This window comes from Thamnophis sirtalis, unplaced genomic scaffold (genome assembly GCF_051295495.1).
Source record: "Thamnophis sirtalis isolate CommonGarterSnake01/CBP01778 unplaced genomic scaffold, rThaSir2_p1.2 scaffold_7, whole genome shotgun sequence".
Classification (NCBI taxonomy): domain Eukaryota; kingdom Metazoa; phylum Chordata; class Lepidosauria; order Squamata; family Natricidae; genus Thamnophis; species Thamnophis sirtalis.
In genome coordinates this window covers 30,672,582-30,696,277 of record NW_028261387.1, presented here as the reverse complement: position 1 = coordinate 30,696,277, position 23,696 = coordinate 30,672,582, and the positions used below count along the sequence as shown (strand labels likewise).

Below are 23,696 nucleotides of genomic sequence, written 5' to 3'. Positions count from 1 at the left end.
TGACCTTAGATATGATATACCTTGACAAGACATTTTGATTCATGTTATACCCATTAGGACATACAAAGTTCATTATGCATTAATAGCCTCACCTTGTGGGTACAAGCACCATAGACAGTCTTCTCCAACTAGTGTTGGTTTGACCTATTAGAACATGTAGAGAAAATCTAAAAAAATCTAAACCCCAAATTTCCAATTTCCAAGTACTGGGGGGGGGGGGGGGATTTTCTAAAGCTAGGTGTTCCTTTTTGATGACAAAGACATTGCTTTGGAATAGCCCCCAATTAAGATTGAACTAGCTTCCTCACAGCTGTTTCTTATGAAAAAGCTGAGTTATTTTGGAGGATTTTTTTCTTAAATTGACATTTGATTCTATCTTGTTCTTTTCCTTTATTCTTGATTTGTTCCTTTTAATTGTTCTCTTTTATTTGCTTTTGATGGGTGTTTGACTGGATTTTTATGATCTATTGATGTTTTAATTTGTGCTTGCATACATTATATAAACTGTTGAGTCATTTGACCGTGGTAGGATAGAGATGTGTTTAATAAATAAAAGCAAAAAGATACATTAATTCTATCTTTGATTTAACAACTTTTTGCAACTTAAGCATATAAAGAACATTCTTTTATTTTAAAAAAATTAATTCCCCAGGACTAATGAACATTATACTTCAAAACCACTTTCTTTGTTCTGAAAGTTTAATTTAGTCCTGGATGAAATAAAAGCAGCAAGAAATAAGCAAGACCTAAACCAAGGCTACTGTCCATCATTGATAATGGTAACTTGCCCATTCTAAATTGATGTAGGTTTTTTTAAGTTTTAATTATAGGATGCAGTAGAAAACTAGTTTGAAATCAAAAGATGCAAAAGAAGACTTCATATTTGTTCCTTGATTGCATTTAAGACAAAATAATGCAGGATATCACATCACTGTTTCAGTCAGGACTGAAGTTGACAGAAAGTTTAACATTCCAAGTCAATCTTAATTATTATGGTTCTGCATAATGCACATCAAATCACCTCCAGAATAGAAAGTAATAAGTGATAGCAACACAGATAGCACCACAGTTGTAGTGTATATCTGTCAGAAGGAAGGAAATAACACATGACCCCTCCAGAAATCCCACTAATAATGTGATGATCCTTAAATGTTTCATTCAATCTCAATTCATTTGACAGCGGAAAATAACACCAGATTTAGGGACAAGCAATTTATGTATATATTAACTTGTATAGATGCCTTTCTTATACAAGGTAATTCTAGATAGCTCCCAATAATACTAAATAAAAATACAATAAATAAAAACTAATTTCATGTCAACATCACATATCATAATATAGTATTTTAATATTGAAAATATATAAAACCAAGGATCACAAAATGCTGAGTTTATTTTTTATTTATATTCTATTCCTATAGGGGCAAAATGTACAATTCACACATACTATACAAAGCTGTGATGCTATTAACAATTATGATTGTTGCTCATTTGACTTTTAAATCAATTGATAACAACTACAATGTACATATCACATCTTCAGCATTCAACGTTCAAAATGCAACCATCAGCACTGAGAATTATTTTCTGCATGCCCTGTTGTTTGAACTTGGTATATACTTTATATATTTAGGAAGGCATGTTGGCTGAGGACAGAGGATAAGAGGGTGGCCAATATTGATAAACTGTATTAAGATGCTTCTTTTTTGTATTCAAGTGCCAGACGTCAGTTAACACCAAGGGGAAGAATACATCCACACTTCCTTGTTGCTACTTTTCACTTCTGAAATGATTTGGGAGAACAGGCATCACAGTTCAACAGGATGGCTTATCATTAGATCTTGTCTTTAGGTCTTTCAACTATCAGTAGCAAGTTGTAGTTCCAACATACTTGCTTCACAAAAGAAGTGTGAGATTACAATTAAAACGTTGCTTGGAAAAATAAGTGGAAGTACAATACTTAAGATGCATATAAAGAAACTGCTTAGAAGCATATGGCTTTGGCTATGAAAAAAACCCCAATAAAATCACAGGGGAGAGGGGATTTGCACAGAGAAGCTGGGAGGGGGAAAATCAGTGCTCAAAATCAAAATCACCCCACTGTGACAATTATGTGGAAATTTGTTTTAGATGACAAGGTCTAAACTTAAATGGTTAGGATTTCCTCAACCGCCTTAGGAAAAGAGCAGTTTGTCAACGGAACCATTTATTTAAGGATGTGATAGAATCCTTTCCCTGGATATTTTCAAGCAGAGCTTGAATAGACCTTTGTCATGGATGCTTACATTTGAATTCCTCCACTGAGCAGGGGATTGGACTTGATGGCCAAGGTAGGGTTTTCCAACTCTGTAATCCTATGATTTTTCTAAAATATTTGTACACTTGACAAGAGCCACAATCCAGCATTATGGGTATAGAAGCCTTTATTTATTGTCTTCTGTGAAAAGCAAAATGCTATCTGTCTGCAATGGAAGATGTTTCTGGGACTGGATGAATTGCATCCTAGGCACTGAAAAACATTTCTGGCAGTCTAGTTGAATCTCAATGCTTTGTTTTTGAGAAAGAATGGAGAATGGGAATGAATGCCATGGTGGAAAAGAGGAAGTACTGTCCCTTTCTTTTCTAGTCATGCTAAAATTAACCTGATCTCAATTTCTGATCAGTCCTCACCTGAGTAATTTTGGGGAATAATGCAGACATGAAACATAATTTCAGCAAAGTATTTGACAATACATCCTATAAACTGATTACTATACTAATTTTGATAGGACAATTAATCTAATACATGGGGTAAAGAAAAGTTTGCTCTTGGCTTGTGGATAGAATCATGTAGTTGAGAAAAAGCTATTGAATCTGTAGGTGATACAAAATTAGGTGGGATTTAGAGTTTTAGAAGACAAATACAAAATTCAAAACAATTTTGAAAGAAGTGATATAAGTGATATAACAATATTTAGTAGTGAAAAGTTGAGTGAAACGTTCTTTAGAAATAAAAGCCAAAAATACAAATAAAGAATGAAGGTATCTGGCTTGGCAAGAATGTTTGTGAGAAAAGCTACTGCCATTGATCCCAAAACAAATATGAATTCACAATGTGACATGGTTACTACAAGTCTAAAGCAATTTATGCAGTACTAGCACAAGGTTAGTTTCCAATTCATAGAAAATAAGCATTCTTCTGTTTTCTACTTTGGACAAATCATAACCTGGAATATTGTGTTCCAGCACTAGATCATATTCCTGTTAGGAACCCAAGATCCTTGAATTTATATCAGTATGCCTGACACAGCATACAACTCTATTTTCTTAGTATTTTATTATGATCATAACAAATAATACTCTTTCTCAAGTTCTGATTTATTATTGTTGTTTTACCTTTGAATTAGTCTAGACTGCTGACCCTGCAGTTTTCCTGGCAACATTTTTGAAAGTGATTTCCCATTGCCTGCTTCCTAGGATTGAGAGAATGACTCCCCCAAATCACCTAGTAGGCTTTATGCCTAAAATAGGACTAGAACTCACACTCTTCTGCTTTCTAGTCTGGTACCTTAATCAACACTCTAAATAGCTCTTGTTTGAAGTCTATGGAGGTACTATGGAGTTATTCAGGTCATGGTTGTCCCAAAAAGAGCTTTTTTTCAAATGAAATTGGAGTTTATTGATTTTTTTCTTGAAGATGTTTTATTTCTCACCCAAGAAACTTCCAATGAATGAAATAACTTCAAGAAAAAAAATCAAGAAACATCACATATCATAATATGAAAGTGCAGTTGCTGTTTGATAAAACCACATTTTGTGATAGTTCTAACTTATTTATTAAGCATGAGGTAATAGTAAAAAATGTTAGTGACAGCTTTACAAACAAATCTTGATAATCCAGATAAAACAATCTGTAAATTACTTTTTAAAAAAAGCTTTTTAACATGATCCTGGAAATCATCACACTTCTTTATGATTAAGATTAAAGCAGTGTTATAAAAAGTTTATCAACCAAGATTAATTAAAAATCTATGTTTCCCAAACACATTTGCACAGCAGAAGGTAGGATAACATATTTCTGTTTCCAAGATGGTTAATGAGAGCACCATGCCCTTCCACCAAAAAAGGAGCATAAAACTGTGTTTACATCACATTGTGTATTCTTTGCAAGAATGATGAATGAGCACTTTTGTACTGAAGAGCCAAGTAATATAGTTTTCACCTCCCTGATCATTTTCTAGAAGGCACGTTTGGTGAAAAATCAGCAAATTGAGAAGCAATCGCTTGTTATTTTCATCAGACATGCTAAGTGCCTGCTTTATCTTGACCCTTTTCCCACACAGCAGCCAAAATACTATCTTCCTGAAAGACACCAACCATAACTTTTTTTAAAGTGCCCAGTTACCTCTGACCAATCTCCCCTTAGGTCCAAAAGGCTTTCAAAAATAAGCCAGGGGATGATTTGCCAAAAGAAAAGGGAGGAGATCTGAAAAGGGGAAATGGAGGATCCATTACTTTAGTGAAGCTATACACTAAAAAACAGACAAATACTAAAAATGGACTGCACAGAAAGAATGCCGAGATGAAGCAACATTAAAAGTTAAACTTAATTAGCTGGCATATTGACAGAGAATCCATTGTGCAGTACAGTGAAGCAATCGAAAGTTCAGAGCCTTGGAAAATAATGTTGAAAAACTCATTGATGCTTGCAGGTAAAAACAGATATGTTGTTGTTACATGCCATGATGCTAGTTAGCTCTAGTAAGAAGTTTTCTAATGCAACATGTAAACTTGAATCCTGAAATGTTCTTGGGGGAAGAACTTCCACGGATAAAGAAATGAGAAAAATACTAATAAAACAATTAGTAAAACAATTGCCAAATTCCAGGATGAATTGTTCATTTGAATAGTTAAAACAATTTTAAAAAACCTACTCCCCAAATCATTTCACTAAAGACAATTTACTTTGGCTGAATTCCTACATTTAGTAAATCTACTCTAAACCATATAACACTATCTTTAGGAAATGCAGACTTGATTACAAAGAAAAATGGAGAAATATGAAAAATCAGTATATAGACTAATCACTTTCAAAAGGAAATCACGGATCCAATGCTTATGGGCATTAGTTTGAAAAAGTGGATCAAAATGCAACTTAGACAATATTGTTTATATGGACAAGGAAATACTTGGCTCCATGATTTCTCCACAAACTTGAGAGACTGGAAATAAAACAATCAATTAACCTTCCCTTCATTTCAGAGATTAAGCAATCATCCATAGACTGATATGTTTGCATATGTACTGTTTATAGCCATATGTATAAAATATTTATCTGGAGCAGAGCCCCGCGCATGTGATTGCTGCATGCATGAAAGTCCTTAACTGGCCTTACTCTGGAACAACATGAATCTGAGGCTCTTGAAATAACTCCAAATAGGATTGCATTACTACAATTTCATACATACATACATACATACATACATACATACATACATACATACATACATACAACCATCATGAATTTCAACTGAGTATATGTGTACCTGTTTCTGTGTGATTGGCATTTATCATTTCAAATATGAAAATGGTTTGTATTCTTTGCAATATCTGGGATTATACAAAATATTTTGAGTCCTAAATTCCATTTTAGCATTAGCCTGAATGGTCTTTATTTAGTCTGCCCCAAAGTGAAATCTTTAAACTCTTCCAGACAACAATTCCCTTCAACTTTAATAACCATCACCATTGTTGAACTGGGTTGATAGAATCTGCAGATCAACTATTTTCACTGTACTAAGAAATGCACAAATATATTTGTTTTCTCCAAGAAAATCAGATCTTTTAACAAAGTTAGATTAGTTGACAAAGAAAGCATGAATTTATAGCTACTGTTTCATTATATTCTTTTCTCCGATAATTGATGGAGTCATACTAGAAGATTCTACCCTCATTTCATCCTTATAATAGTAGTATGTTGTAGGCTCAGACATAGTGACCAATCCAAAAATCATCTAGTAAGCTTCATAATCACATGAGAAATTGAAGTTAATTATAGAACCTTGAGTTCTTTATGCTGGTCCATCATCTTTATTCATTCCAACAATGGGATGAAACCTCGAGGATGTAGCCACAGATTAAATATGAGGAAAAACCTCTCACAGTAAGAGCTGTCAATCAATGGAATAAGTTACCACATGGAATGATTTCTTCCCCTTCTCTAGGGGATTTTCGACACAATCTGGACAGTTATGTATTGGAGATAGTGCAATGAAACCTGCAGTAACCAACTCTTTCTTTAGCTGTAATATTCAAGAACATTCATCTCGGGTATCATATTCTTATATGCCTGAATTTATAAAAATGGAAGCCCATGGCAATTCATAGGTTTCACCGGAATCATGCTGAATCATTGCCTTTTCTAGCAAGACTCTTGAACTTTCCTAAATTGTGGGAATCAACATTAGAATCAGGTGGAAAGAAACCAGCCATCAAAACAAAGACCATTTCAAGGCTGCTTTATTGTCTGTTTTTAAACAGAAAGCCTTCTCTGAATTCATGGTGACACAGTCACAGTTGAGGGTCTGGGATGAAATGCTTCTTGTGCTTCACAAACCATAGATTAGGGTGCTAAGAACATAAAAGCTTCATTTTAGCTTCGTAGCTTGATTTATATTAGGTTGCCAATATAAATGCCAAATATATCTCTTGCTTAACTTAGGGGAGGAAAGCATGAAGCTGACTGAGGACAAGGAAGAGGAAGCAAAATAGAAACTATCAAGACAGTGTTATTTAGAACACAAACAATCCAATAGCCTTCTAAAAAGAAACTCCTTGTTTCTTATATCACAGAAGTAGAAAATGTGTACAATTGTTCATGAGAGAAGTGGCTATATAAATCGGGGAAGGAAAGAAAGAGAGGAGAGGGAAGGAGGGAGGAAGGAAGGAAGGCAGGTGTGGTATTCAACCAGTTTTGACAGGTTTGTGAGAACCGGTAGTGAAAATTTTGAGTAGTTCGGAGAACTGGCAAATAGGCTGGCCCTGCCCCTGCTGCCTCCCAGCTGATCTTCTTTTGTCACCCTGAACAGGAGAACAGAGCTGGAAAGCAGGTAAGTGGGCTGGGGAGGGAATGGGGATTTTGCAGTAACCTTCCCCTGCCACGCCCACAAACCACACCCACCAAGCCACACCACGCCCACAAAGCCACGCCCACAGAATTGGTAGTAATTTTTTTTGAATCCCACCGCTGAAGGAAGGAAGTACTATCACTAAAACATATATCACATGACTGTGTGGCAATCTTGCATGTAATCAGCAAATATAGCAAACTTATTGTATCAGACTCCTTTCAGTCATGTGAAAGTAGCTTGAGATTTTCGCTCCATTACATCTTGGATGAATGAATAAAGATGTGCACTGCTACCTTGTTTAGCTACATCAAACCTCTGAGAAGTGCCATTATTGCACCAATGATAACTGAGCTCTGCAAAAGTTAGCTAATTTCCTATTGAATATTTTCGCCACCATTTCCTAAAAGGATCTTTGTTGGTAAGTCCAATTTTAACCACTGCAGTATTACTTAGTTCACTATATCAGATTCTCTACAGATTTATGGCATTCACTCAGGCTCACAATTCCTGATCCCACATTATCCAAACATTGAAGCATGGGTTGCAAACAAATTACTTTTATTCCTAAAACAAGTATAATGGACATTGCAGTCCATCCTTAAAAGGCACTGCAATTCTGGAATTGCAATGCATCCTTAAAAGGCACTGTAATAATATAAAGAGTAGTAGCAGAACCAAGAAGTTCCTTCTTATGCTAGAAAAGTATTTGTCTCTTCAATAGAAAGGATCAAGTTTTTCTCATACCAGAGTTCGGTATTAGAAAAATAGGGGTGAAATATCACAGAAGTCAATTATTTAAGAACAGAATCCTAGCCTGGGATATATAAATACCTATCAGTTCAATGGTGCCCCCTGCCTGTGAAGTTCTGATTTAGCTCTTCTCTCTCCAACTTAAACACATCTTGTGGTAACATGTACAAAATTATAGGTTGTGATAATACCTGCAGGGGGTCCATAAGGGGAGGATAGTAGAGAGATCAGGGACAAACCTTTTGAGGTTCCAGATTCTGCCTGGAAAACAAGCTGGGAATGGGCGAGGCTGAATTCCAACCATGTCACCAATTACCACATCCTCTTATACCTCCTCTCCAGCCAGAAAAATTTTTAATGCAAGTCACTGGTTTCTATTGTAATGAGTAAGCACCTAATTTGGGCATGGACATATACCGCTTGCCCACCCCGAGCTTGGAAGAACCATGCTGACTTCTGCCTTGAACAGGGGATTGGATTAGAAGACCTCCAAGGTCCCTTCCATCCCTATGATTCTATGATTGACGTACAACAATGTCACATCTTCAAGAGTCATGCCAAAATTATATCATTTAAATTTGGTAGAAAAACAGCCGTTTTCTGTAGTTTGAGGTTTTTTTTGTGTGTTTATTCTTTTCTGGAATAAGGAAAAAATAAACAAAGTTATATAAGAACATGTATCCCAAGTCTCAGCTTTATTTTGAATACCTACGACAAAAAGAAAAGAAAAAAGAAGGAAGGAAAGAAAGGTTTGATTCATCTTAATGATGAATTCATCTTATCACATCAAACATATTCCACCTATAGCCCTCAAGGAGCAAAAATTGTCCCTGGTTGAGAAAAGTTATTTATTTATTGGATTTATATCCTACATAAATGGATATAACATAACATTATATCAACATGGTTGATATACACATGTTCAGGTTTTTCTATGTACAACAATCTCAGTATTAAGGATGTATTGGCAGCAAAATGGAAACTTTCATACTAATTCTCAAATTATTGCAAAGTAAACACAATGGATATACTGGCCCTATAGCCTTGATGGCGAACCTGTGGCACGCAGTGCCCTCTCTGATGGCATGCGAGCTGTGGCCCCAGTTCAGTTCTGCTGTGCATACGCGTGTGCCTCCCACTGGCCAGCTGGTCTTCGGGTCTCTGCTGTACATGTGCAGAGTGGGTGCAGGGAGTGCATACACATGTGGGGGTGCATGCAGGAGGTACATGCACAGGGGTGGGGCACATACAGAAGGCCACGTGTGCATGTGTGGGGCAGAGCGCAGGGTCCACACGTGCATTGCATGTGGGGGGCTTGGGTGTGTACATGCATTTGTGCATGCTTTGAGCACTCAGTCCAGAAAAGGAAAAGTCCCAGGGCGGGCCATCAAGATCCCGAGGGAGGGGCAGCCACTACCTGTTGGAGAACCCTGCATCCAAAGGATGCATCTGCCGATGCGAAGACTTCTAGCTGGTAGTGATGGATAAACGGGGTCGGAGACGACCATGTGGCTACCCGGCAAATGTCATCGATGGGGGCTCTGGTAGACCATGCTGCTGTAATGGCGGCGCTCCATGTGGAATGGGCCGTGATAACTGATGGAGGAACCTGACCTGAAACAATAGCCTATCGTAACCACCTGCCAATTGTGGCAGAGGACACCCTGGCTCCCAAGGAGCCGGGCTGAAAAGAAATGAAGAGAACCTCCTATCTGTGAACTGCCGCCGTGTGTCTAAGATAAATACGCAGAGCATGGCGGACATCCAGTCGGTGCCACAGGCATTCTCTCTCGTGAGATGGCGAGGGGCAAAAGTTAGGCAGGATAATTTCTTGTGCCCTGTGGAAGGGAGAGTTGACATTTGGGAGGAATGTGGGGTCCAAACGGAGGACCACCCTATCCTGGTGGAATTGGCAAAGGTCGTCCTTCGATGACAGGGCCCCTAACTCGGAAATACGCCGTGCAGATGTCACAGGGACCAGAAAGGCTACTTTCAGGGATAGGAATCTGAGATCAACCTTCCATAGGGGTTCAAACGGAGCTCCAATGAGCGCTTTAAGTACTAAGGACAAGTCCCACATGGGGAACCTGTGGACAGGAGGGGGACGGAGGTTGGTAGCTCCCTTAAGAAACCACTTAACCAGAGGGGAATGACCATCCCCGTCAAGGACTGAGGACAGGGCTGCTACTTGGCACCGTAGAGTGTTTTGTGAGAGGCCCCCCTCCAACCCTTTCTGCAAGAATTCAAGAACCTGAGCAACCGAGGCCTCAGTTGGATTGATGTTGAGGGGAACACACCATTTGACGAAGGTTGCCCACGTCAAATTGTAAATTTGTGTGGTGGACTGGCGTCTGGAGGCCTCAATGGTAGCAAAAACACGGTAAGACAGGTTTGTGTCCCTCAGGAGGCTCCACTCAAGTGCCAGGCGGTCAAGTGGAGCCGCTGAGGCTCTGGATGTATCAGGATCCCCTGGCACAGGGCGATCTCCTCCAGAGGAATCCTCCACGGGGGAAGATATGGACAGTTGGATAAGGTCCGCAAACCACAGATGTCTGGATGAATATGGAGCCAGCAGAATGTATGCCCTCTCTACCACTACCTTCCTCACGGTCCCTGGGATTAGAGAGAGGGGGGAAGGCATAGAACAAGCCGGGTGGCCATTTGCTCCTGAGTGCATCTGCCCCTTCTGCGTTCCAGGCCAGGAAGCAGGAGAAGAATCTCGGCAGTTGAGCATTTACTGGGCTGGCAAACAAGTCCACCAATGGGGTGCTGAATCGATGACAAATTGCTTGAAATAAGTCGGGGTGGAGTTGCCACTCGCCGTGGTTGACTGTTGCGCAGCTCAGCCAATTGGCCTGATGGTTGGCAGTGCCCGAGATGTGTTCTGAAGTTATTGATGCCAGGTTCTTCTTCGCCCAGGAGCAGAGCTTCAGCGCCTCCAGCCAGAGACCCTTGGAGTGGGTGCCCCCCAGAAGGTTTATGTGTACTTTTGCAGCTACATTGTCTGTCAGGAGGAGCACATGATGATTGACAATCAAGTCCCGGAAGTGAAGGAGGGCCAGGCGAGCTGCTTTCAGCTCCATCTAATTGATATTATGGCACAGGTCTGAGCTTGTCCAATGACCCTACGCCAGCTTGGAATTCATTAGGGCCCTCCAGCCATATAAACCCGCATCCCTAATGATCGTGACACGATCCGGCTCCCAAATTGTCAACTCTCCTCCGAGAGCCAGAGATAGCCACCACCTCAAATAGACAAAGTCCCGGAGACAGCGGAATGACCTTTAAGGAGTTGTTCATTCGCCGACGTTCATACGGAATGAGAGCCCACTGCAATGGCTGGGCATGAAGGCGGGCCCAGGGCACTATCCCTATACATGACACCATTGTTGAAATTCTTACGTAACGTAAGTTCCGCACACTTATCCTCTGGTTTTAATTTATCTGCCGCATCCCCTGAGACTACGGAAGAAGAAGAAACCAAGCAGCTATTGGGGTGTCTATGGCCGGAAGCTGCAGGGCCTCGGAGAAGGCCTGCTCCATGTTGTAGAAGCGGTGATTGTTACTCCCAGGGTTGGGAAAAGTGGAAGGGTGGGCCCATTGGTTCTTAACCACCTCTAGGAACAAAGGAGGGGAAGGAACCTCCTCCTTGTTGGCGGCCATGTTGGTGAACATGGCCAAGTTAGGGTCCCGAGGCTGAGACACCGTCGGGTCTCCTGTCCCAATTTTGGTGGCCTTTTTTTCCCTTGTGTAGGAGGGTCTTCAACATAGATGGAGAGAAAAGACCAGGGAAGGCTGGAGGATCAGGAGGAACAGAGTCCTCATCCTCTGAAAACCCCATGTTGTGTTGCACCTCCTCCCCCAGAATGGAGCCTTCACTGACTACCGATAGGGACGGAGGTCTGATGCTGTCCTACCTATGAGAAGCAGAAGTAGAATGTCTAGTTTGGTGATTAATACAAGGCCTACTCTCACTAGGAGGGGCACGTTCCTGTTGGGAGAGGCCTGTGGCTAAGGAGATGAGATTCTTGATACTCTCAGAAAAAAGTTCTAATTCATGCAGGTCATCCTCTGATGGCTCCAGTGGGGGTGCCTGGGGAGCAAGACTTGCAGGCGGAAAGAAATCACAAGATGACCCTTCCAATGGGTCCTCCCTGCCTTCTCTGACTGACCTCGGAGAAACAGGAGGGGATGATGAAATCTTCTGTCTAGCTTGCCTGAGTGGCCTAGCATGGAAAACAAAAGGAGAAGAAGGGCTGAAACCCCTGGGAGGATAACCAGAAAGGTGGGAGCCAGACCTGACTTGGGATCTGTATCTATCGGGCCTGTTGGGTGGACTGGGCCTAATGGATTGGGCCTGCCTTTCCACCCTGGCAATATGCTTTTCTAGTGCCCGCTGCCTTCTTTGTTCGTCCCTAATCATGGCTCAAGAGGGACGTTGTGCAGCCAAGGGTTTGGAGGAAGCAGCCCTGGTTCTGGGCTTGTCCATCCTCTCCTCCCTTACATCCCCTTGGACTTGCATAGAATCTTCCATAGGATCCGCCATTGCACACTCACGTGCCACCAAAGGAATTTGGCCCAGTAGAAATGCCTGTTGGTGTCGAGGCTGTGAGGGAGCAGAAGTGGCCGCTAATTAGGTCAATGCTGCCTGTCGGCCTTGATCAGTGGCCACGATGCAGGCCCGATGCTCCGGAAAATGGCTGCCTCCACGTGCGCAGACAAAATGGCCACCGGATCCTTTTTCACCCCTCTCGAGCCTTCAGGAGTTGCGGTTCTCTGTTTAAATGCCGCAGCTCCTTTTTAAGCTGCGGCTGGCTCTTAATAGCCGCTGCTTGCTGGATTGGGCTGCGGCTCGCCTTTTAAGTCGCTGCGGCTCGCTGTGAAGGATGGTGCTTGAAAAATAAACTGCAACTGTGGCTCGCTGTTTAAAGTTGCGGCACGCTTAACCTAGCCGTGGCTTGTTTAAAAGCACATGGCTCGCCTTAGCGCCGTCCTGTTCGCTCAGGGATTTTCAGCCGCTCCCTGGAAGCTGCCAGCATGGAGCCTGTCACACCCATTCTCCCAGGGACCGGACAGAGCTCCCGGGCCCCTGAGATAGGAGGGTTTGCCGAGGCAACCTCCTTACCTTCAAGATGAGACCGAGGGCTACAGCTCAATATAATATAATATTTAGAATTTATTCAGGAAAGCCAATTAATCAAATTAAAACAGCAGAATAGCAACAGTAAATTTTTCCTCTAAGGGAACCAAAACCCGTGCTTGTACCAAAGATTGAGAGGAAACTGGAACCAAGGGGAATAGTGGAGCATTAAAAGAAAATTCCCTCAGTCTTTGGACCAATCAGGCTTTGAGAATACCCAGTGGTGACCCCTCCCTCGGTTCTACTGGAAAACTAGTGGAATATCTTCTTCAAAAATCAAGGACTTGCACTCTTGCACATAGACATTTTTGCCTGCTGGAAACACTAGTGAAGGGCTGGGGCAGATGGAAACTCAAGAGCATGCACGGGCTAGAATATGAAACAGCCTTAAATACATAATTGCATGAATGAGGCCTGGAATAGTAGTTGTTAGGGTTTTTTAAGGAGGCCTTGAATAGTAGTCTTTTAATTTTTCAAGGCTCAGGATATCTCTGACTCAAACTGTAGTGCAGGAGCCAGCTTTAAATGTTCCTCAAGTCCTCCTTTCTCCATACCCCTCACTCTGAATCAGCATCCTTTTTCTTCTCTTCATTCTCTAGAAGAACTACTGCAATTAAGGCTGTGATGACTCTTGAATTACAAGTTGGGGCAGTTTCTTAAAGCAATATCAGCACTTTGGGTTGGGGAGCATCACGAGATATCCCTCAGCTGCCATTCCATCACAGAAGGGACTATATATTAAAATTGCTGACAAAATCTCTCTTACAGTGAGTGTTGCAAGCTATTATTCATTTTCTTCTGCCATGTTATAACTTTGGTATAACTTGATTTGGGCTGCTTATTTGTATAAGTACTTATAGGTATCTAAATATAATTAATCCTAGTTTTCAATCTTCCCTCTTCTCTTAATATTACATCTAAGAATAAAGCCCTGAGAACAGCAAAAAGGATCCATTCAGAGGTAGCCATGTTTGAATTCCATAGATCAACCAAGAGGCATATTGGGTTTGCACGCAGACTTGTTCAAAACAACAACCCCATAATCTATAACAATAGTTGATGCTAAGAAACAGACCAAGACCAAGAAATCATGGTAATTTGGCTTTTTAATTTGAAAAAAAAAATTTCTGACAAAATATGTCTTCTTTTCTCAGATGTTTCCTATACAAGTCATAAGCCAATTTGGACCAGCAATGATGACATGCAAATGGTTAAAAAATAAGAGGGCTGCTATGCATGTAGTCCAAGGTCCACACAAATATTTATGTTGTAAGGAACTCTGACTTCGTGTGAGTTACTAAAATTTTGGCTGGCTCAATATCTCATAGCACTAACAACAGCATGTCACAGAATCATTCTGGACTGTCATTTTACCTAGATATATTTCTATGTAAAAGAAGAATGAACACCACAGCTGTAGAAACTCCTGGAGAATCTGTGCATTTCCAAGTAAACCGAGAGGGTTCTATCAAGTCTGAGCCAAACTGAAGAGAATTATAATACTGTATGCAGCAAACCTGAGTCAGAACAAAGACAGAGTTGCTGCTACTCTATCTGAAAAACAGAAATATTGTCACCTCCTTTTGCTGCCAGTTCCCCAAGTCATATTTAGTTTAGTGACAGTTGTTTACAGAAGGAAAACCTGCAATGTTAGGCAGTAGAAAAGAGGAAAAAAAATATCTCATCATAAACTATTGACAGTACATTTTTTTATACAGCCTGATTAAAAAAAAAAATTCCATTATATTGTGGTGGGATCCACAGGGCACAGGAGCCAGTTTTTCTAAAAGCATATAATACACCAGGTATACAAACCCTAAACCAAATTAGCATTTTTGAACAACTGATAGAAGAAAAATGTGTTTTAAAACCTATGCCTTATTGGCCCAAAGAGGAAAGGTCTCAGTACTAAGTTCTGTTAGTTGCAGTTTTCCCCTGAATTCCTATGCAACTAAGTTTGAGTTCAGAAGCATCCTTTAAAATAAATACAGAAACGGTACATTACAGTGTGAAGAAAACTAAGCAAGTGTTCAGCTATAATGTGTGAAATTAACGGTTTGCCTTTATTTAAGGTTTTAACGGGATCTGATTTATCCTACCATGGAAGGATGTGTGTGCAAACATTTAACAGATCAAACTGAGGTTGCTCACAATTACACTCCACTTGGGCATGAAGGTCAACACTCTTTCAAAATGAGAAGCATCTTTATGTCAAATGAACACAAACCATTTTACAAAAAATAATAAGACGAACAGCAGCCAGGAAAGAGTAAGTAAGGTGCTTCTCGACGATGCCACGCTCATTTTCAACATACAAGATCAAAACATTTCAGCTTGTACAGAAAGTTCGCCTGCGACACAGTCTGCGTTTGGACTTTATCTTAACTTTCCAGGCTGCCTAGTCATGCCTTTACAGCAGGCATCAGGGGCTGGTAAAGCCTATTCTGTGGCAATCGGACCCAGCGTCCCCCTTAGGCACCTCCTGCCTCTTTTTGGAGGAGGAAGAAGGCAGGGAGGCAGAAATAAGTAAGAATGCAACCCTAAGGAGAAGTGCCTGGCAGCCATGCACGTCAGCAAGCGGGCAAGGCCTAAGCTGCCACACAGCAGCCACCACCCAGCAGGAGAAATGACCGGGTGTGTTGGGGGGAGGGGAGGGGGGAGGGAAAAGAGAGACAGAGAGAGGGAAAAATACTCTTTATAGTCTGTATTTTTCTTTGTACTCTCACTGCCTCCCTCCCCCCTGCTTAATCCCCAGGGCAACAATCAGTTATGCAGATTGGCCCTCCCCCACCTCCTTCCATATTCTAGCCTGGCTGCCCTGCATCTGCTCTAGGTCGATCCCCCCAAGAGGAGGCTACCTCCCTATTGTTCAGCTTCAGGGAACACAAACAGTCCCACCCTCCCTTCTCCTCCTTCTCCCCCCTCCCCTCTCCTCCATTCCACTTTCTTCCTGCCTATGGAGCATTTCCCTTCCACCCTCACCCACCTCCTCCCCTCCCTTCATACATTTTAAAACCAAGGCTTTCTTTAAAAGCACAGCATCCATAGGTTCTTTTACCATAAATCATGGTAAAAAATTATAACTCTCTACATTCTGACATGGTAAAAGGGTGCCCTCAAATCATGTTCAGAATATCTCTCTCTCTGTGTGTGTGCGCGCGCATGCACATGTGTGTGTGTGCGTGCATGTGTGTGAGAGAGGGAGGGAGGGAGAGGGGAGAGAGAGAGAGAGCACTTTGTATGGAAAGCTGAGGCTTCTTGACTAGGATTTTAAAAAGGCATCACTTCTTCTGCACCCTGGAAAGGTTTTCTGGTGAGGTCTGAATTTCAGAATCCATTATGCACACAAAAAAGTTAAACCATGTTACAACTGACAGTGCTTCTGTACACACCTTCCTTTGCACAAGCCACTTCAACATTACCTGCAAGAGAGTTGCCAAACCAGCTTGTTAATTATCTCCTTCGGTTCCCGGGACTACATCCAAAAACACACGAATTTCTGCAAGCTATGAAGTTTATAACATATCCAAACCTGCTTTCCAAATGTCACCACGTGTGCATCTATGTAGAAACATGTGCATTATCTATATATGTTATTGGTAAATTAGCAATCCTGGTCTTGTTTCTGAGCAATACCATACACAAATGACAGGATTCAATCGGGAGTATTATTGTAGCAAATACCGAGGAAGACGAAGACAGAAGAAAAAACTCAGATTTAAGTGTTCATTCTTTAAAATGAGTAAGGGACGTTATAAAATAGCACAAGGTTTAAAACCCACAAATGCATCCACATATAATCTCCTAAAATACAATTGCAGCAAAAATTATACTGTTTTAAGTAACTGGACTTAATTGTTTAAAAACTAAACCCTTCAAGAAATCAATAAAGTGTTTTTTTTAAAAAAAACTGCTCCAAAACTAAGATTCTAGAAATTATTTTTTCCTCAAATCACATTGATTATTTGAAAGTTGAGCATGCGAATGGAAGCCCTGTATTATTACTTCAAGCAAACGTTAAGCAGCTTGACTAATCCCATGGTCTATTGGGACATTCCACCTTTGAGCAAATAGTATACAGATGTAGGTTCTGTAACCTGTGTCTGGACTGAATCATCAATATGCCAAAAAGGAAATCTACTGATATAAAAACACACGAAGACTTATAGTGTCAATAACCTCAATTTGTATCCTCAGAACTTCTATCACCAGTGCTATAACCAGCTAGGGCTGCTCTCCAGAAAGGAGAGATGAAACCTCTAAAGATAAAACAGAAATACATTAACTTTTACAAACTTTCAGTCTTTTCATGACAGTTTCAATGAATTGGGAAACAAAACAAGCAGTAGCCAAGTCCAGAACAAAACTTTTTCTCAACCCATCAGTTACTTACCTCCTCTTCATTTTAAAATTTAAGACTCATCCCCAAACCTTCATTTTTTTTCTCAAATGGGAACAAAATCTGGACATTAAAAGATTTTGTGGAATCTATATAGCATGCAGGATTTATTTCATTTTATAGCAACATAAGCTCATGACAAACAATTATAAAACACAATTTTTCATTGTGAAATTTTGGAGAGCATCAGACAAAATGCAAGACCTACTCTTTGTAGAATTGCAATCCACTATAAGGGGTTTAAAGTTAAATAATTGGATGGACAACAGCAATATTTGTGTCCAATGCAGAGAGCTTACAGTTACTGTTGAAATCCTCTTATGTGTAATGTAACGCTTGGTATTAAGAAGAACTGTTCTCTCCACAGACAAGCTTCACTTGCAGTGGGCTATCACTTTACAAAATTCAGAAATTTTCAAGTATTGCCAAATAGATCCCAGATACCATCTAAGCTGGCCCTGCATATCTTTTGACCTGCCAAATCAAGAGCAGACCATTTTTAAATATATATAATTCTTCCTCCTAGAGCAGTATTGTTCAAATTTGGCAACTTCATGGTATGTGGACTTCAACTCCCAGAATTCTCCTAACATGTTCCAGACAGCACACTCCAAGAGAATTCTGGGAGTTGAAGTCCACATATCTTAAAGTTATCAAGTTTGAAAAACACTTTTCCAGAGCAATTACAAGATTTGGAAATGTTACAATTAAACCAACAATGCCTAAAAACTATAATGATAAGAAACACACAGGTTCGGTAAAATCTTTTTTAAAAAAAACAGGAAAAGACAACAATATACCTCTGTGTGTGTGTGTGTGTGTGTGTGTGTGTGTGTGCGTACGTACGTACGTACGTACGTACATACATACATATATACACACAATTATTTTCTGAAAGGTTATAATAGTTTCCAAGTAATTCTGGCAAACATTAGAATGCATCAAAATCAGGAAATAAGTCTAGTGGTGCCACATTTAAACAAATTAAATCTATTTATTTATTGCAATTTTACAAACCACCACTATAGTTATATTTTTGCCCAGCAAATAGCATTTGCCTGGGTCAAATTAACAGTGTTACCAAACTTCTTTGCATACCAAGTAACAAAACATAAGCTGCTCTACAATCATAATTACATTGTGAAGGTGAAAGGCCCAAGCCTAGCCATAAAATATTATTTTTTTGCCATGCTCCTTCAGATCTAAGGAAAAGAAAAGAATAAGTACACCAGCACCACACAGGAGTCACTGACTCATTTACCTCCTGTAGACAATCCTCCAGAAGCATGTATATGACATACTTATTAGATATTTTTTTCTCTCGGATAGGATTTATTTATTCCGTACACTTCCAGTTTAGTGGCCCGGCATGGGGAGGGTGCACTTTTGTCTATTTCTTATTGCTCTAGCTTTTTTATAAAGTACCAGATTAAAAGACAACACCGGGACTCCTGTAGTGAATTTAACCCACATAGAGTTCTTCTGACTACGGTCTTGCCTTTCCTTTTGTGTAGGGAGAAATGCATCTCGCCACAGAATGACTGACACATGGTTCACAATTCTCATACCTACAAAGAATAACAAGGTTAGTTGGCAATATGAAGAGGCTGTGGGCGGACTATGGCTTCCTCTTCTGTTAGCAGCTCTATCAGTGGAGGCCTTGCCAGAGTTTCTTGGCAGTGATCACTAATGTTCTAAGGCAATGTTCTCAACTTCGGCAATGTGTCCAAAGATGTGTGGACTTCAATTCCCAGAATTCCCTAGCCAATGTGCTGGAATTGAAACGCACACACTTTGAAGTCCATTGAATTCCCAGGCCAGCATACTGGAATTGAAGCCCATACATCTTAAAAGCTGCCAAGGTTAAGAAAATCTTCTCTAAGGAACTCTTAATAGCTGCCATTTTAACTTCCCAGGAGGTCAAGGCATTCTAGGAAATTAGAAAGCAGGTACACTTAACTATTTTGTGATGGTTGGATTCCTGAATAAAATTGGGGGTAGTGGAGGTGGAGGAAGGTGGAATTAAGTAGGGGGACCAGGCAATGACAAGGGAAGAGAGGTCCAGTAACTGCCCAAAGAGGCTGAATACAGACAATATTACTGATTGTGTTAATTTCTTAAACAGCAAAAAAACCAACTCTTTGATTTAACCATTCTTGGTTATTAGGAATTCTACCTGTAAATTCTTAAAGCCTAGCTCCATGAATTCTGGCTCTGGTGATGAGAGAAATGTTCAACATAGATACAAACTCCTGTGTAAATTATTCTGGCGATTCTTTTGCAGATTTAACAACAATCAACATATATGCGATTCTTGAATTCTACTTCCAAAGTGACTGAGATTAGAAGCAACTGGTGACATGTAAAAATGAAGAACGCCATACAGGAGTCGCTAACTCATTGATCACCTCCTATAGACAATCCTCCAGAAAATAATGTTATCACTATGCATTATTAGAACCAGGCAACTCAAGGCTGCACAGAAGCCAAAATTTTCATAAAACTAAGATATCCCTGTTTCTCAATTAATTTCAATTAAATTTGAGGATTGCCAGGAAAGGCAACTGATGGGCTAGCAACTGTTGTCTTTGTTTATTTTTTGTATTGTTTATTCTAAACTGTCAGCTGCTTATGATATTATGAAAATAACATCAGCAGCCCAATAGACAAGAGGCTTAGCTTCTGTAGTTTTTGATCCTTACAAACTTTTAATCAAATGGGTAATTCTTAGCACATATCTTGGGAGAAATCTGAACCACAAAGCATGAAGTGTAAGTGGTAGGTCATGTTCAGAAGATGTAACCAATACAAAGGATACAAGTCAGCTGGTAGAAATATTATGTGCAGCTCAGATCTAATGATAGAAGAAGAGAAGGAAAGAGTGTTTCACTTTAACCATTGTAACAAAGTGAAATGTTGAATATTTGAAGACTGGAGCCCCCGGGTCAAAATAAAAATCATGCCTATATATCACTGCCATTCACAGCTTTGTATAGAACTGCAAACAAATGGGGTTCCTTCTTATCAGAAACAGTGTTCTAAACCACTAATAAGACAGCATGGTTTTGGCTTCACTAAAGAAATTCCATCATATTTGATAGATTCTTGAAAGTTTATGTGCACACTTTATGTTGACTGCTGCCAAGTTTCTCTTTTTAATAGTCAGAACTTTTATTCTGCCACAAGTCTGAAGCTACCTTAATGAAATGGCTAAATGCAAACTCTTACTCAGCTCCATAGCATTCACTTCACAAACTTGATGGCCAAATCCAAAACTGTGTGCTGGCAGATTATTCATGCACATTTGGATAAGAAGCATATCTCAGAATTCATTGGCAAGACTCAAAAGAATACTAGGTATAGGTTTGCAAGCACGAAGAAAAATATCCTAGCTTTCATTACAACTTCATGTCAAAAAGTAGCAATTGCTATTTACTTTCTTCCAGGCAGTATGAGACTCCAAGGAAACGCTACTCTTTATTAAATTTAGATTATGCTATCTTTTCTTCAGGAGCCCAAAGTAGCAAGCATGGGGATCTTCCTTCATGTATCCACACAACAACCCTATAAAATGGGGTTGGGCTAGGAAAGGACAACAGGTTCTAAGTTACCCAATGAGTTTCCATTATTAAAGGTAAAGGTAAAGGTTCCCCGCGCACACATGTGCAAGTCGTTCCCAATTCTAGTGGGCGGTGTTCATCTCCGTTTCAAAGCCAAAGAGCCAGCACTGTCCAAAGATGTCTCTGTGGTCATGTGGCCGGCATGACTAAATGCCTAAGGTTCATGGAACAGTTACCTTCCCACCAAAGTAGTCCCTATGTTTCTACTTGCATTTGTACATGTTTTTGAACTGCTAGGTTGGCAGAAGCTGGGACAAGTAACGGGAGCTCACTCCATTATGTGGCGCTAGGGATTCGAAGTGCCGAACTGCGGACCTATTCCTGGGCCCCACACTCCATTCCAAAGGGATACCAATCTCAATGGCAGGAAGGAATGGGGCATGACACAATGAAGTATTAGAAAGCTTGGACATCCCTCATTTCTATGCCCCTTTAGTCCTATGCCCCAAAGCTAACTGCTCTTCACCTTCCACCAAGGTACTCAAAGACCTAGAGGCAAGCAAATTATCTTTGCAGGGCTGATCTTCCTTCCCCAATCAACAAAAACAAATTGTTCTTACAAATGCTCCCAATATTTGCTTGCTCTCACTGCAAAAAAGTCACAGCGTTATCAGGACAGTGGCTGTTTCTCCTCCTTGCTCCTCCCACCCTGCTGCTTCAAGAGCTTAACCAGGGAACATGTCATCAGCCATAAAGGATTTCCCTCCCCCACGGTAGCAATAAACCAACAAGCTCTTCAGTTTAAAGAGACAGCATCTTTCCAATCTGCCCATTTGTTGTTTGTGCGCTGAAAACAAACAGGGGGAGGGGGGACGCACAGGAAACCTCTTCTCTTGCTTCCACATCCACCCTTTGGGAGCTTACAGTCTGCCAAGCTGATCTATAAGACAAAAATATCGTCTCCAGTTGTGCTGCGGTTGTTATGATTAGCTACTGGCATGATCAGAGCTGCAACCCAACTCCAAAGGCCTGTCCATCTCACTGAAATACACTGGTGGCTGATTGCAAAATACATTCATGTGTTTGTTGTCTGTTTACTCAGAACCTGAGGAACAGGTTTTGCAGCCCGTCATGGCAGATGTTATCTGAATCTCACTTCAGTCGTAGCTGCTGGGAAGGACTTGCTGACTCATGGAAAAGGCCTGTGGTTGATTTCAAATTTACCTAGGTCTTCTCAGAAGCTGCACACTCAGAGGGGAGGGAAGACGAGAGGACTTCCAAATCCCTGAGGATGAAGCCACTTAAAAAAAAATTAAATTCAGGATTTAACCAGCTTGCCTTTCAAACATTCAACAAACGCCAACAAGATAACCCATGCACCATGCCTGTGTGTGTGTGTCTGTGTGTGCGTGTGTGTGTTTACATGAGCAGACCTGGGAGCCATTTGCTGTAAATGGCAACAGCAAAACTACTGGGCTTGCCATCTGTCTCTTAAAAACAAATGTAATGAGTTTGCTTCTAAACGCTGCAGCCCATACCCTTTTCCCTTCCATATGTGACTGAATCTACAAAAACGGCAGCATTGTTTTTAAAGGGATGTTTTGGCTTTCCATGTTTTTACTACACAGGCACAACTGCACCTTTTACCCAATTAATTTGCTTAGATTAAGAATACATTTAAACACATTTGATCAATCAAGACAGTGTTCTCGGTTAATTGGAGAGATGATTATTTTTAAAATGTTTTTGTACAAATATTTACAAACATCATCAGTGACAAGCTGTAATGTTTGTAGGTAGCTGAATTAAGCCTCTATATTAAATGCAACAGCAGAAGCGTACTTTGGTTCTCATGCAGTAAAGAAAAGCTTCTGCTGCGGTGTTTGATTTTGGCTTAGTGTGTTGTGCACATCCAGTCCATTCAATAAACTATAGCTTAGTGCAATGGATAAACTGGGCCATAGCCTCTTTTGAGGTAGAAGTTGCAAGACGCATGAGCCCTGGCTGTGATTTATCTCCAAGTCACACACTGGGTTTATGCATGCTAGCAATGGAAGGTTGTGCAACAATTCACCTTTAAAAACGTTTCCTGTTATGCCAGTGGAAATATGCTCTATCCTCCATTCCCAGCTTTTGGGAAATGGAAGCTATATTTCTCCTTAAGTATAGTTGCATAGGGATTTAAGAGGGGAAAGGGGAAAAATGAACGTTAAAGAAAAAAAAGAATGAAAAGCCTGTTGCTGTTCTTAAAGACAAATTCATCTAAGTCTTTCTTAGAATCTGATTGTGCAGGTTGCTAAGTGGTTTTTCTCTGGTCAGCTTTCATTTATTTTTCCCTATCTGGAACTGGGTATGTCAAGTCTAATGAAAAGAAGGACTAGAGGTGACATGATAGCAATGTTCCAATATCTAAGTGCTGCCACAAAGAAGAGGGGGTCAAGATATTCTCCAAAGCACCTGAAAGCAGGACAAGAAGCAATGGATGGAAACTAATCAAGGAGAGAAGCAACCTAGAACTAAGGAGAAATTCTCTGACTGTTAGAACAATTAATCAGTGGAACAACTTCCTTTCAGAAGTTATAAATGCTCCAATGCTGGAAGTTTTTAAGAAGATGTTGGTTAACCATTTGTCTGAAGTGATATAGGCAGGGTATCCTGCCTAAGAAAGGGGTTGGAATAGAAGACCTCAAAAGTCCCTTCCAACTCTGTTATTCTATTCTAGACTTTTCTCTGCCTCT

At 40.4% G+C, this 23,696-nt stretch overlaps 1 protein-coding gene and 1 long non-coding RNA gene across 5 annotated transcripts in view; one reads left to right on the top strand and one right to left on the bottom strand.

The window, feature by feature from the left end:
* Nucleotides 1-19,977, top strand: part of LOC148044585 (uncharacterized) — a 45,422-nt gene extending 25,445 nt beyond the window's left edge. Inside the window, exons 2-4 of the long non-coding RNA XR_015697264.1 lie at nucleotides 13,599-13,766; nucleotides 13,922-14,092; nucleotides 19,683-19,977. This is a non-coding gene — a long non-coding RNA (uncharacterized LOC148044585). The remainder of the gene's footprint in view (nucleotides 1-13,598; nucleotides 13,767-13,921; nucleotides 14,093-19,682) is intronic.
* The window catches only part of SSBP3 (single stranded DNA binding protein 3), a 226,893-nt gene that overhangs the window by 178,705 nt on the left and 24,492 nt on the right, over nucleotides 1-23,696 (bottom strand). The gene's annotated exons all lie outside the window — the stretch shown is intronic.